Genomic DNA, 14251 nt, shown 5'->3' with positions numbered 1-14251 from the left:
TTATATACTTATGCTATTTCACAATATGCATTTCTTCTTTCACTATGTTGAAACTTGCTTGAACAGAGCTTCCAGCTTCTAAAAAACTATCCAACTATCAACTTGTGATACGATCCCAATATGCTACTCGAGGAGATCAGCTTTAGATCAGGTCCAACATGCAAAACATGTTTTAACATATGACATTGTTAAATGAACGACTGCGTACATGTAAAGTACCAAGCGATACAACTTACAATCAATATGGAAGGGGGCTCCAGTCAATCAATTCTACAAGACAGAGCACAACACTATCTCCCATGGACAATAGTATGCCTCTGCACAGCATCTCTCTAAACGCTTCGTCAAGGCTATTACACACACCTGAGTGATTAAAGAATGCCAAAACAAGAATAGGAACAATCAACAATATCAGACAACACAAATACTCAAGGCAGATACAGATTTGAGACAAAATTTGCAACAGCCGCACCTTATGGCAACTTTGATCTTGAAGACCAAAGTGTCTTCAGATGAGCGAATCCACCCTCCTATTGGGAACTCGCGATCGGTCTTGGAAACCTGAATAATCAAAAGACAAGAGGTAAGTTTAGAGATTTATTCTATAAATACGCAAAAGTAGGATGAGGGCAGGAACAAGTATACACATCTGTTTATTTGCATTGGTGAGCCATTCACAGATGTTGAACCAGGGCGAGAGGACCAAACTTGGGCAAACCCTGGACATCAGTGACGCAGATGTCAAGGAGATAGTGTGAGGCGAAAACTGTGTTCGACTTCCAAAAGCACCACATGATGACGTGCAGGAATCAGTTGTTGTGCAAGGTAGGGCTGGGACGGCTAACTCAGGTACCGGAGTCAGGTGGGTACTGAGTAGGACCTGGCTACCCATAAGACTACCCGGGCCCTTGGTTAGTCACATGATATATTGTTTAATGACAAAAATTATCTAGAACTCTATGGTTATACTACAAGTCACTAATGTTCGCATTTCTTTCTGACTATGCACCATTCCTACTGACTTTTCATATGACGGAATATAGTGAGTGAGTGAGTATGGTTTTACGCCGCTTTAAGCAATATTCCAGCAATATCATGGCGGGGGACACCAGAAATGGGCTTCACACATTGTACCCATGTCGGGAATCGAACCCGGGTCTTCGGCGTGACGATCGAACGCTTTAACCACTAGGCTACCCGACCGCCCTGATGAAATATAGATATAATAACTTAAGTCAACTTCAGTGTATGCATGACCAGATTGTTTGATACATGTATCTAAATACGTTTTGCCAGGGTAATGGTAAAAAAAATTCCTAATCAGACATTTTGTACCTATCTCTTGAGATCTACAGTGGATACCCGGGTAGGGTTGGGTAATAGGGGGTGGATACCCGGGTAGGGTCGGGTAATAGGGGGTGGGTACCAGGTTGTAAATTTGGACTTGTCCCATCCTCAGTGCAAGGCCATTATGGATGCAAGGCCTGAGTATCATGTAGAGGTAACCCAGCAAAGGTGTAAGCCTGAAGAAGAAAGACATATGGAAAACTTTGTTTACTGCTGCAGTCAACACTGAAATGAAGAACCTCTTCCAGGAGAACCATCATGGACTTGCAGCCTCCAAATAAGTACAAAGCGCTCTCACCTGACACAAAGAGATATCTTCAATGTCTCCATGATGGATATCAGTGAGAGGATTGTAAAAAGGCTGTCCTGGAAGCTCGTTCTCCGCCACAAAATCCCAGCGAAGATCCAAGAATAACTTTCCATTCTTGGACTGTTCAATCTGAACCCTGTTGACATCCAGAGCGTGTATCTTGCTAATACGAGCAGCAATTGCAAGGGCCAGTATAAAGATGGTCTTGAAAGTGATAACCTTGAAATCTTTGTCAGCAAGCAGTTCATAATAGGCCGAAGATGAAGATGTTGAAGATTCACGTTAAGATCATGAGAGGGAGGCCGGAACTGGGATGACTGGTCCACCAACTTGTAGGACTGAATGAGCGAATAAAGTTCAGCAACAGTTGAGATCTTCGATCCCATGTTAGTGGCAATGAGTTGATTGCAGTAAGATATGTGGCCAGAGTAGATTCCTTGAGTTTCTGCGTAGATCGCAGGTGATGAATATATTGAGAAATCTGTTGTGGTGTCACAGAAGTGAAAGTGGATTATCACAGGCGCGACAGTTAGCCTCAAAAGCCATCCACTTGTGGTTTCAATGGCATTTGGTAGAAGAGTGGTGAGCCTCTACTGGTCTGCGCTACCCTTTGGGAATAGCCTTTAGTGGCAAGGGATCTCTGCAAATGCATCAAATGCAAAGATGGAGCATTGCAAGTGATGGGTGGAGCAACTGGGAAAGAGGCTGCTGCTGAAGACGGTCACCTCGAAATGTAAGACAGTGGAATCTTCTTTCGGCAAACAGTACCAACGTGGGGAACAAATTGCTCGTTGACCAAAAGGGCGCCACCAAAGTCAGAGTGTGCTTTTATCTTCTGAAGAACCAGAGGAAGAATGCCTGTCAGGGGAAATGCGTAGACACTGAGGCCTTCCCAGGAGATGATCAGAGCATTGTGATTACAAGCCTGAGGATTGGAGATTGGAGATGTAAGAGGGCCGAGTGTTGAATCTGGTTGCAAACAAATTGACATCTCAGAGCGGATAAAGTTGGAAGATCGACAAATGAAGAGACCATTCTGGCAGTGACAGCCAGTCGGGTCAGGAGGACAGGGAGTCGGCTATCACATTGGATATACCCGGAATGTTTAGGGAGTCGATCAACTGGAAGAAGTCGATATGTCGACAAAAAGGTGGAGGGTCGGACCAAATTGCTTCAAAGAGACCCCAACACCAACATTCAATTCTACAAGCCACCACTGAAGATGCAGATGTATTTGGATCGGTAGGGGGATCAGTAGGGAGATCAGTGTCAGGCAATCTTCATTCTGGATGCGGATGCAGATGGATCGGTAGGGAGATCCGGAGGGAGATCAGTGTCAGGCAATCTTCATTCTGGATGCGGATGCAGATGGATCGGTAGGGAGATCAGTGTCAGGCAATCTTCATTCTGGATGCGGACGCAGATGGATCAGGAGGGAGATCCGGAGGGAGATCAGTGTCAGGCAATCTTCATTCTGGATGCGGATGCAGATGGATCGGTAGGGAGATCAGTGTCAGGCAATCTTCATTCTGGATGCGGACGCAGATGGATCCGGATGGAGATCCGGAGTGAGATCAGTGTCAGGCAATCTTCATTCTGGATGCGGATGCAGATGGATCGGTAGGGAGATCAGTGTCAGGCAATCTTCATTCTGGATGCGGACGCAGATGGATCAGGAGGGAGATCCGGAGGGAGATCAGTGTCAGGCAATCTTCATTCTGGATGCGGACGCAGATGGATCGGGAGGGAGATCAGTGTCAGGCAATCTTCATTCTGGATGCAGTCGCAGATGGATCGGGAGGGAGATCGGGAGGGAGATCAGTCTCAGGCAATCTTCATTCTGGATGCGGACACAGATGGATCGGGAGGGAGATCAGTGTCGGGCAATCTTCATTCTGGATGCAGACACAGATGGATCGGGAGGGAGATCAGTGTCAGGCAATCTTCATTCTGGATGCAGACACAGATGGATCGGGAGGGAGATCAGGAGGGAGATCAGTGTCAGGCAATCTTCATTCTGGATGCAGACGCAAATGGATCAGGTTGGTTGGTTTGTTGTTTAACGCCACACTCAGCAATATTCCAGCTATTTGACGGCGGTCTGTAAATAATCGAGTCTGGATCAGGCAATCCATTGATTAACATCATGAGCAAGTCAGCGAGTCTGACCACCCGATCCCATTAGTCGCCTTTTACGACAAGCATAGTCATCTTTTACGGCAAGCATAGGATGCTGAAGACCTATTCTACCCCAGAATCTTCATGGGTCAGATGTATCGGGAGGGGAATCGGTGTCGGGGAATCTTCATGCTGTGCTGTGTACTGACTCTGAGCCAACAAGTCCTTGTTTCAGCCCCTTAATGCCAAGCACCAGACAGGGTAACAACAAATACCATCTTTTAACGTCTTTTGATATGATGCGGCTGGGGATCGAACCCTGGACCATCTGCTCTCGAGGCGGATGCTCTACGACTAGAACATGGAGGCGGTCAGAGAAGAAAAGGAAATTTAGTAAGACTAGATTTATGGGGTAGGTCAAAGCTAGGTAAAAAATCAAAATACAATATATAACTGCACATACAAACAAACATACTGCATATCAAAGTTACAATGACACATGATGCCATGCTTAGTAAGGGTCAATATGACTACAGAAATGGGATTGAACACTTAGACACCTTAGTGCCTTAAGACACTTGATACTCTGGTGAAACCCACGAGAATGAGCCAAGGATCACTATCAGGCCGAATCTAGGTTTTAACCCTAAAATCAATGGATTCTGTCATAACTAAGGAATGTAACTCTGCACATCAGTATCTTTCACAAATGCAAATAAGTTTTTCATGGAGAGTCTTTGTGAAAGCAAAAATATTTGGTTGTTTGAATCATCAACATTACCCGAAACTGTAGATTGCGTGCTACTTATCCTTGAAATGGTCTAAACTGGTTGAAATGTAATGAGTGATTTGGGTTTAAGCTGCTTTAACAGTATTCCAGTTATATCATGGCCTGTGAGCTTAATTTGGGAGGAAAGTAAAAAATGATACAGGTCTCAGATGTTTATCACTTTGGTGAAACCCACGAACACAGGTATGGTGCTTACAAACATATAAACATAATTAGGGTGAATGGGTATTCGAAGCTAAGATCATAGGATTCTGGCATACCCAAAGGGGATGCAACTCTGCACAGCTAACTGCAGCACCTTGGACAAGTGGGCAACCTGTGCCCTCTGAAACAATGATTTTTTCAGGTTTCAAATCGCTGGTATGGTTTGGGAGCTCTCAAAACACCAGATCCTTTTTCTCCTAAAAGTGCCGGACAGTCATGTTTATAGATTAATGTCTTCAAAAGTTACATAAGTAAATAAAGCAGAATTGTGTCATTAGACCAGGAAAAGCTGCATATTTTTTTAATTGCAGCCTTCCAGTGTGTTGGCTGATGTCTATAATGATAGGTAACTAAAGGTAAGTCATAACAAAAAATACGAACCAGCAATGTGATGGTGGTCTGTAAATAATCGAGGCTGAACCAGACAATCCAGTGATTGATGTCATGAACATCGATCCACGTAATTGGGACCTGATGACATGCATCAACCAAGTCAGCGAGTCTGACCAACTGATCCTGTTAGTCTCCCCTTACGACAAGCATAATCGCCATTTACAGTTGGTTGGTTGGTTGGTTTTTTAATGGTGCACTGAACAATATTCCAGCTATATGACGGAAGTCTGTAAATAATCAAGTCTGGACCAGACAATCCAGTGATTGACATCATGAGCATCGATCCACACAATTGGGATTGATGACATGCATCAACCAAGTCAGCAAGCCTGGCCACTCGATCCTGTTAGTCGCCTCATACCACAAGCATTGTCGCCTTTTATAGCAGGCATGGGTTGCTGAAGATCTATTCTACCCCGAATCTTCACGGGTCGATTATGCCTTGAACATCCAAAATGTATTACTGTAAGTCACCCGGCCTCGAAAAGACAGACCCAGGTAAATCTCTGCTTCAGTAAATAAATACAAGTGAGCTGACTATCGTTTATTCAGTAGCCTCTACATCAAATTCACATAAATCCACATAACAATAATATCAATGGAAATTCCAAAATCGTAATATCATTTAATTCTGAAAGTTTGTAGATATGTTAACAACTAGCAGTGGTAAGTAGAAATCAGGTAAATACTTGGTCTTAAACTAGACTTCCTTAGCGAATTATTGTGTCAGTTATGACCCATATCAAAAACTTCAGCAAGTAGGAAATTATTGTGTCAAGTATGCAGGAATCTTTACACGTTATGTAAAACCATGCATAAGTTCTCATTCCCCTACTCAATGCAAGGAATCCCATGTCTGTCACTAAATGAACACGATGAAAGTGGTGTGAATAATGAAAATCTGACCAAGAGAAGATATGCATCATGTTAGGTGCTTACATTTGTATACTTTCAAGCTTTGGAATCTGGATAATTGAGTGCAGTTAAACACACAGGTGCAGTTGTCTGATGTCTCATTGATTGACGGTCACCATCCTCAAACTAACTTGCTCTTACCATTACGTCCTTTGTCTATATGTTATGCTTGGGTTAACAACTTTTTAGAAATGAGCAAACTTACATCTTTACAATGTTAGCCCTTTAGTATGTTTAGCCCAGTTTATAAAGCCTGTTTCTTCTTAATTATTTGGTTCACAAATTTCTTCCCCCCCAAACAAAAAAACATGTGACAGGCTGTTTTATCAAAGCGATGTCTTTAATATATTGGCAGTTTGGGGAAGTAAGAAATAAATGAAATAAAAAATGTTATTGGAAGTAAAATGTTTTGGGTTATTTTATAACTGAAATTACTGTTTCATTCAACATTTGTCAAATTTGGGGTTATGCCATGACCGAAAAAGAAATCGTCTCAAACAGTAAAATTAATGTACAAGAACCATCAAACTATTTCAGAAAAATAGTTTCAATGTAACCATACACTCTGGATCACTATCAAACCTTTTCTGTTCAGAGCATGGCTGCTGCCAAGGAGACCCAGTGGCCCCATACCTGTTTGTGATTTGTGTAGAATTATTAGCTATTGCGGTTAACCATATACTGGTGTGCAGTCTCTGAATGAACAGATAAAGGAAATTGATGTTAGAGGAATAGATTAACTAATAGTTCTATATGCAGATGATACAAATTTCACTTCAGATGTATCTGAAAAAGGACCTTCAGAATCAGTAACATTTTTATTAAAGTTTGCAAACGTATATGGCTTAATCATCAATTTGACAAAACAACTGCGGTGTGGTTTGGGTCAAAAACAAATTCTGATGAGCAACCTTGTCCACATATACCATTAATTAATACCCTGTTCACAACATCTATTCATGTAAGTAATTTCGCACGTGTTACTATACATTGGTGTGTATATGTAAATTGACTGTGCGTTCACATGAAAATTAACTAAGTTGTGTAAACAAAGTATGTAAATTATGTAAGGCACACAGGTGTTTAATTAATCTTTTTGACTCCCTGAAACCCAAAGAAAACACTGCTCTGGATGACCGCATAAAAGTGGGAACTGCTGTATACTGAACAGCGTCAACTTCAGAATACAGAACTGCAGCCAGTTTGTTTGGTGTTGGCAAATCAATAGGTACATTAATTAGATCATCCTCGTTCTCATATACACACATGAGTAAACAAGTTCACATGACAAGTATACTCATGTGTGTATATTTACACTTGTGGTGCATGTGAACAGATATCAGATGGTCAGTAGAACCCTTCAACCATTTAGGACTAATGTTTTCAACATGATTAAAGGAAATGACAGTTTTAAACTTTGAGAGAATCTTTACCAAAATAGGAAAAATATTGTTTACCTAGTCAAAAAGATCTCATACATTAGGAGGTAAAATAACAATCATAAAACCTCATATCATCCACCTTTTAACACACATCCTTGTTGCATCTACAAGCCCAAACATTTCTTTAAAAGACTGAATTCAATTTTAGTTAAATTGTTTGGGCAGGCGAGACAGAATTAATAGGAAAATGTTGACAAATGACTGCATTAAAGGGGGGCTAAAAATTAAAGACTTGGGAATCATTTTGCAAGTACAAGTATATGACAACAAAAGGGATTAAAAAGTTTTTTGTAAAGGCCCACGGCAACATTTAGCTCACAATTCTATGAATGCATTTGGAAACGTTGACCTTTAAAATTTTGAGAAAGACAATTTGAAAACATTAAACAAAATAAAACATATTTTAGGGAAAGATGAAGTCTAAGAGCTACATTAGTATCAAGCCAAACGAAACTCATACTGTCCAAGAATGTTTTAGATTATGTACATTAAACAAAATAAAACAAATTTCATGGAAAGATGTCAAAAGCTACATTATTCTCAAATCAAATGAAACACATACTGTTCAAGAATTTTTTAAATTACCTACATTAAACTTTGTTCAATAAAAAGACCTAGGATTGTTTGATAAATGGTATAGATTAGGCTTAAAAGTATATTTAATGGGGATATTATGTTTAATACCGGAGATTAAAGAATTTTGATTGACTTGGAAAAGAATTCTATTTGAGCGAAACATGTGAACTCGTAATTCAGTGCTATCTTCTAACAGATAATCTTCAATCAGCAGATTGTAAATTCAGATATGCACCCTGGATGAGCCACTTGATAACCTCCATAAAAAAACAACATGAAAATAAACTAGATATACTTATCTCCTGGAACACCTATACTTTTTATTGATCTAGGTTAAAAACTGGTTTAAAACTAAACAGGAACTTATTTACAGAGCTCCAGACAAGCTTTTGGTGTGTTGGGTATTTTACCCATGCATTTAAAAATCATTGGGTATCAGTAACTCTATCTGGGTATTCAAATTTCTGTTACCCACTAGTTTTTACACATGTGGGTATTTAAGTTAAATATTTAAAAACACTATTCATCTAGGCCCTGCAAACTGGTGTCGTGTGGGTTCGAGAGCTTTATAGGACTCAAAAATACCACGATACTTCCACAAGAAAGTGTGATGGCAAATGATCATGATGTAACTGTCATCGTGGAGTTTGGCAAGGTTGACGGAATGCCCGTTTATAATTTCAAAATAAGTTGCTGATTTGCTAATCGAATACGCAGGGTTACTTCACAATATTTTGATGATACACACAAGTTTTATTTTAGTAGCGTATCTGTAATGTTCGTTGCGTATTTGATACGCTTGGATTTTATTTTACTGCATAATTCTGCATTTCTGATGTGTATTTTACGCAGATACGCAGCTTATCTGGAGCTCTGAATTTAGGTCACACATTAGATCTCTTATGCATGAAGCCCCCAAAGATAGTATTTTGCTAAACCATCTCTTTCTTATTATAAAACAATACATATATAATTCCAGCTATAATTGTACGCACTCATCTAACACGTACAATATGGTACTATTTTAATCTTAAAAAATTATATTTTGGGAGAAAACGGCACTTTAATTCAACAGAAAATGGGAATGTCTCAAATCACACAAATCACGAATTCATTACTCTCTCCCTATTGACTGTTCACTGTCTTAACTCTTTTCTCCCTCCTCATATTTCATGTATTTTCAATTTAATCAACCACTGAAGACAGGGTCACCCATTTCGTTTCTATAATGACAGACAGACAGTTTTATTTTTTCAGTGTTTCAGGCCTTGTGGCCCAGAGTACAATCTTGCACACATTGCCAGTGGTGTGTGGAATAGAATTAAAAATGTACATCAATCATGAATTCTTAGAAGTCATTACATCAATCGTTAAAATTTCAATTGAAATTGTATTACAATGTTGCATGAATAAACCACAATAATTATTTTTTTAAATTGCATGGTTGATGGCATGTCTTGGTACACGATCATATGTGATAGTATGGATTGTTGCTCACAATATAGGACACTGGAAGCAGTGAGTGTCTGGTCCAGACTTGATTATTTACAGGCTGTCGTCAAGAGCTAGAATACAGCTGAATGAGCGTTACAAAATATACACACATTCAGGCAAACATACACTCTCACACACGACTTGATTCGAACCATGAAAATTATATTGAATTCTGAAAATGAACTACTCGTAGCACAGGATCCATGAGTTGCCTCCCCTTTTCATACATTGCGTTTAAACTGCTTTGACGCTTTATAAGTCCTAAATATCAGTGTATTATGACAAATCATATCTACAGACTTGTACATACTCGGCATTGGAAATGTTCACTTTGGTTTTTTCTCATAAATCACTAGAATTGTCCAAAACAGTGTACATGAAAAAGCACCTGCTGTTCAAACAATACCGGCATGCTTTACTCTCAAAACAGTTGCTAAAGATAAAGTCCCTTACAAAGATAAAACAACAAATAAATGATCTGCAAAGAATGTATATTATTTATGAAGCTGCTACAACATACATTTTAAATGCATACAATCAAATACGGGCTACATATTTATTCCTTAGAACGCGAGATAAATCAATGTCTGTGATGGTTTAGAGGGTACTACAAATAGGTCATCCGATAGAGGGCGTTGCAAAGTTCACAAAATTTGAAAAGGTAGGTGACAAGTTTTTCTGTCAAACGATGTTCTAAATTTATTAACTGTACATTCACGGATTGATATAGCTTGATTGGAAATATCAGATAAAAACGAGTGATCAGAAGTAAGGTTTTGTAAACATTTTCAAGTCCAGGCAAGTTGACAGCTTTGAAAACCGATGGTGGTTTCCCGATATTAACCAGCTGATCAAGTTGATGACACGTCCTGTGCTTTGCATGTTGACCTGATAATTATGACAGCGCAAAGTAGGTTTCTTAAAGGAAAAAATGACTGTATGTCGAGAAATATCGCACTCTGCAAGTTTTTCACATGTTGAACAAAAAATGGACATTAATTTTGATAGATCTAAGGCATGTACAGTAGATAATCTAGCAATGGTAGTCCAGCACCATATGACTGGAATTTATATAATCGGATCATATATAGGTTTTCGGACGTCATACGTTTCGACGGACATGGTTATCACAATTACTCGCTCTTTAACAAGGGATGTGGCGTAAATACTCAGATGATGTCCTGTTTTGAAGATAAAGTCATCTTTTATAAGTGTGATGTTTTATAGTAGTTCTAGTGAGTAACAAGAAAATTAGAAATGCTTCTTAGGCGTCCATAAACCCACAACACAGGGATATAGATACTAGAAGCTAGGACTGGTAATTCGGGTACCCGGGCCAGGTTGGTACTGAGTAGGACCCGGGTACCCACAGAACTACCCGGACCCGTGGTTAGTCATGTGATATATTGTTTAATGACAAAAATTATCTAGAACTCTATGGTCATGATGGTTACACTAAAGTCACTAATGTTCGCATTTCTTTCTGACTATGCACCCATTCATTCTGACCTTTCATATGGTTGAATAAAGATATAACTTAATTCAACTTCAGTGCATGCATGACCAGATTGTTTAATACATGTATCTAAATATGTTTTTGCAAGTGCTGCGGTAAAAAATTCCTAGTCGGACATTTTGTATCTCTTGAGACCAACAGTGGGTACCCGGATAGGGTCGGGTAGTAAATTTGGACTCGTCCCAGCCCTAGTAGAAACAGACTACTAACACTTTCCTGGGGGAACCCCTGGAAATTCCCAAGCACAAATAAGTTACAGAATGCTTGTTTCTGACGCTTTAAACTTAAACTCAGCATTTTAGCATACATTGAGAAAGTTCAGAGAGTTTGACTGCATGATTGTTCATGAATATCCTCGCTACAACCAATCCTAGTGAAAAAAATATAGAAATGCACATCCAAACTATCATAGTATCGACTCAATCCGTGAATCTATGAATTTACGTTAGTATCTCCCTGACACATCTCTATAGTCACTATTTAATGATCGGCCAGTTGATCAGTGATGACCAACACATGCAAACGCCACAGGTTCATTAACAACTTAAATCTCTCCCGTCACATTTATCGTGTGAGCCATTTTGATGTCTTGTTGATGTAAATGTATTACGACATACTAATTGCCGTTGGCAACAGTAGCTTTTTCATATACCCAACCCGCAGCTAAGTAACATACTAGTATCTGCATACCTACAGCCATTTAATCCACTCTCATCTTATTATAGGCACTGGCATCCACAGTTTGGTGGCCCATGCCTCTCCTTTGGCATATCACGTGATAATCAGAAATTATGGTTTACTGTTCCAAGTTAATATTCAGTTTTGTGAAACTAAGATCAGTTATGCGCCCATTTTTGTCAGTGAAAAAAGGTGCAGTTGATTTCTACCATAACCCAAAGAGGTCAAAGGAATCAAAACAGTTAAAATAGAACTTTCCCGTTAACTAATGTTCAAGTCATTCTCTAAACAGCATATGCCATGTGATCACACACACCTATTCAATTATACTAATCACAGTTGTTGATGAAGAAGCAATTCTTTTAATCAATTTGTCATCCGCCAACAGATGCAAACTACATGTTTAAACTTGTCCTTTTTGACACTATACATTTCTCATTCTTCTTTCCATCCTTGGTGGAAACACACCTTATAACAAAGGTTTCCAGCTTCTAAAAACAATTTACCTGAACACACCTAGCATCACCATGGTCACCTCCCATCAATTTGGGTCATGCACACTTTTCATGTCTTTCGACCTGGATGCGCTGAACACATAATTTCCCCAGCCAAGTCATTCTTTATCTAATCACCAAACACCAAGGGAATCCATATTATTGTTGTTTTTTCTCTTTTTGCCATTTGCCTCTTCAATTTGCCATTCTTTCGTCCTCATCCTGCTTGGTTTTCATCATGGATGAACAGTCCACGTCTTCCCAGCAACCTACCTACAGGTTCAGATGTACAGAAAGTTCTTTTGGCGAATGTGGATCTGACTGAACTGTAATTTTCTTCACTGTCGGACGCGATTCCTCCTACTGCTTTCAGGGAATATATTGCTTCTTTGTTATCCCTCGCTGATGATATCAAGCTTTTTCCACTTGAGTGTATTGGTAAGACTGTGGCTTAGATCAAATCCTCTACAGTCACTTCTTGTCATTCCTTGTTGACTCCAGATTCCATATTCATCATGTTCATCATTCTCATGGAGAATGGTCATCACAGGATAGCTGATTAGACTTGTCAGACTCTTTTCTCAATCAAGATTTACACGGATCTTGTTCTCGGGAGCAGTGTCATGAGGATCGTCAATCCGCTGGTTGGGATCAACTTGTAAAGTCTTGGCATTGGACAGATAAACTGTCTTCTGCAGTTATGTCGCTCAACTCAACTAAGGATTGACGATTTCAAGATCGTGATCGGCCATCTAAGACTCACTGATCACGGAATGGCAATCTTCTCAGACTCCGAGGATCAATGCATCTCAGAAGAGCGACCTAACTCGAAGAATCCTCAGGTTTGATGAACCTCTACGGATTGATGTTCTTCCACTGAATGTTACTCTCCCAAGGCTCTGCGATCAGAGAATCGGTCATCCAACTATCATTCCCAATGGAGAGACACTACAGACTCCTCACATATCGGTTCGGAGGATGATTGGGAAAGCTACCCACAGTATATGGATTCTTTTCCCCCATGACAAAGGTACTCCTATGACACTGCTTACCTGGATTACCATCCCCGGCCAAGCTACTGTTCCTCTCTTGCCATGATTTTCCTCTCATCATCGGCACCAAGACAACCCTCATCGCTCGGCCACTGCCAGTGGATGACCTTCCCCAAATGTTATGCATCACACTCTTTCTTCTATACGTTGCTCAGGTTCCCCATCTCCGGTCGCCTCCTGTCACTGTACCGGATCTTCCGGTAACACCATAGGCGTCCACTCAGATAATTCCTGCTTTGTGGAATCCTACTGACTGAACTTTCATCCCAGCACAGCAACTTCACTCTCTTTTACAAGCTGATGTCAGTGTGCCTCCTATTATAATGTTTTCTGGTTCTCCCAGACTGAGTATCCCAGTGTCACGATCCTCTATTCCACTCACCTCTGCTTTGGGCATGTGTTGATTGGTAGTGGATTGACGATCCTTTTGCTGTTGTCATCGATTGTTCTACTTCTTCGATATAAGTCATACATTGTATTGTTTGGCTTTACAATTACGCTCATTTAAGTATGAACATGTTACACATATTGTGCCCAACTTCTTGTGTTGTTTTTCTTAGTTCACGTATCAGGGTCACAACCCTCTTTTGGAAGTGTTTCGTCCTGATTCTAGTTAGTGTTACCATGTTTATGTTACGTAATTACTTCGGTATCACTGTTAAGCTCCAACTTCCTTGTGTAGCCTTTATAGGCTAGGGATTAGCACCCCACCATCTAACCACGGGATAAATGCATAGTGTGAGATAGTATAAGTTTAAAAAATTGTAAATTTTACAATAAATTGTATAATTATATACTAATCTCTTAATGCCCACCCGTCCATCCCTGCCTCACAATTCCTCTAGCCTGTTAAGCTCAAGAAAGAGAATGAGTTGACAGGCAAGAAAAGCATGCATGAAAAGCATGCATGACCCAGATTGAT

Source organism: Haliotis cracherodii, unplaced genomic scaffold, assembly GCF_022045235.1.
Source record: "Haliotis cracherodii isolate W230 unplaced genomic scaffold, xgHalCrac1.p SCAF_15, whole genome shotgun sequence".
NCBI lineage: Eukaryota > Metazoa > Mollusca > Gastropoda > Lepetellida > Haliotidae > Haliotis > Haliotis cracherodii.
This window is presented reverse-complemented; position numbering follows the sequence as displayed.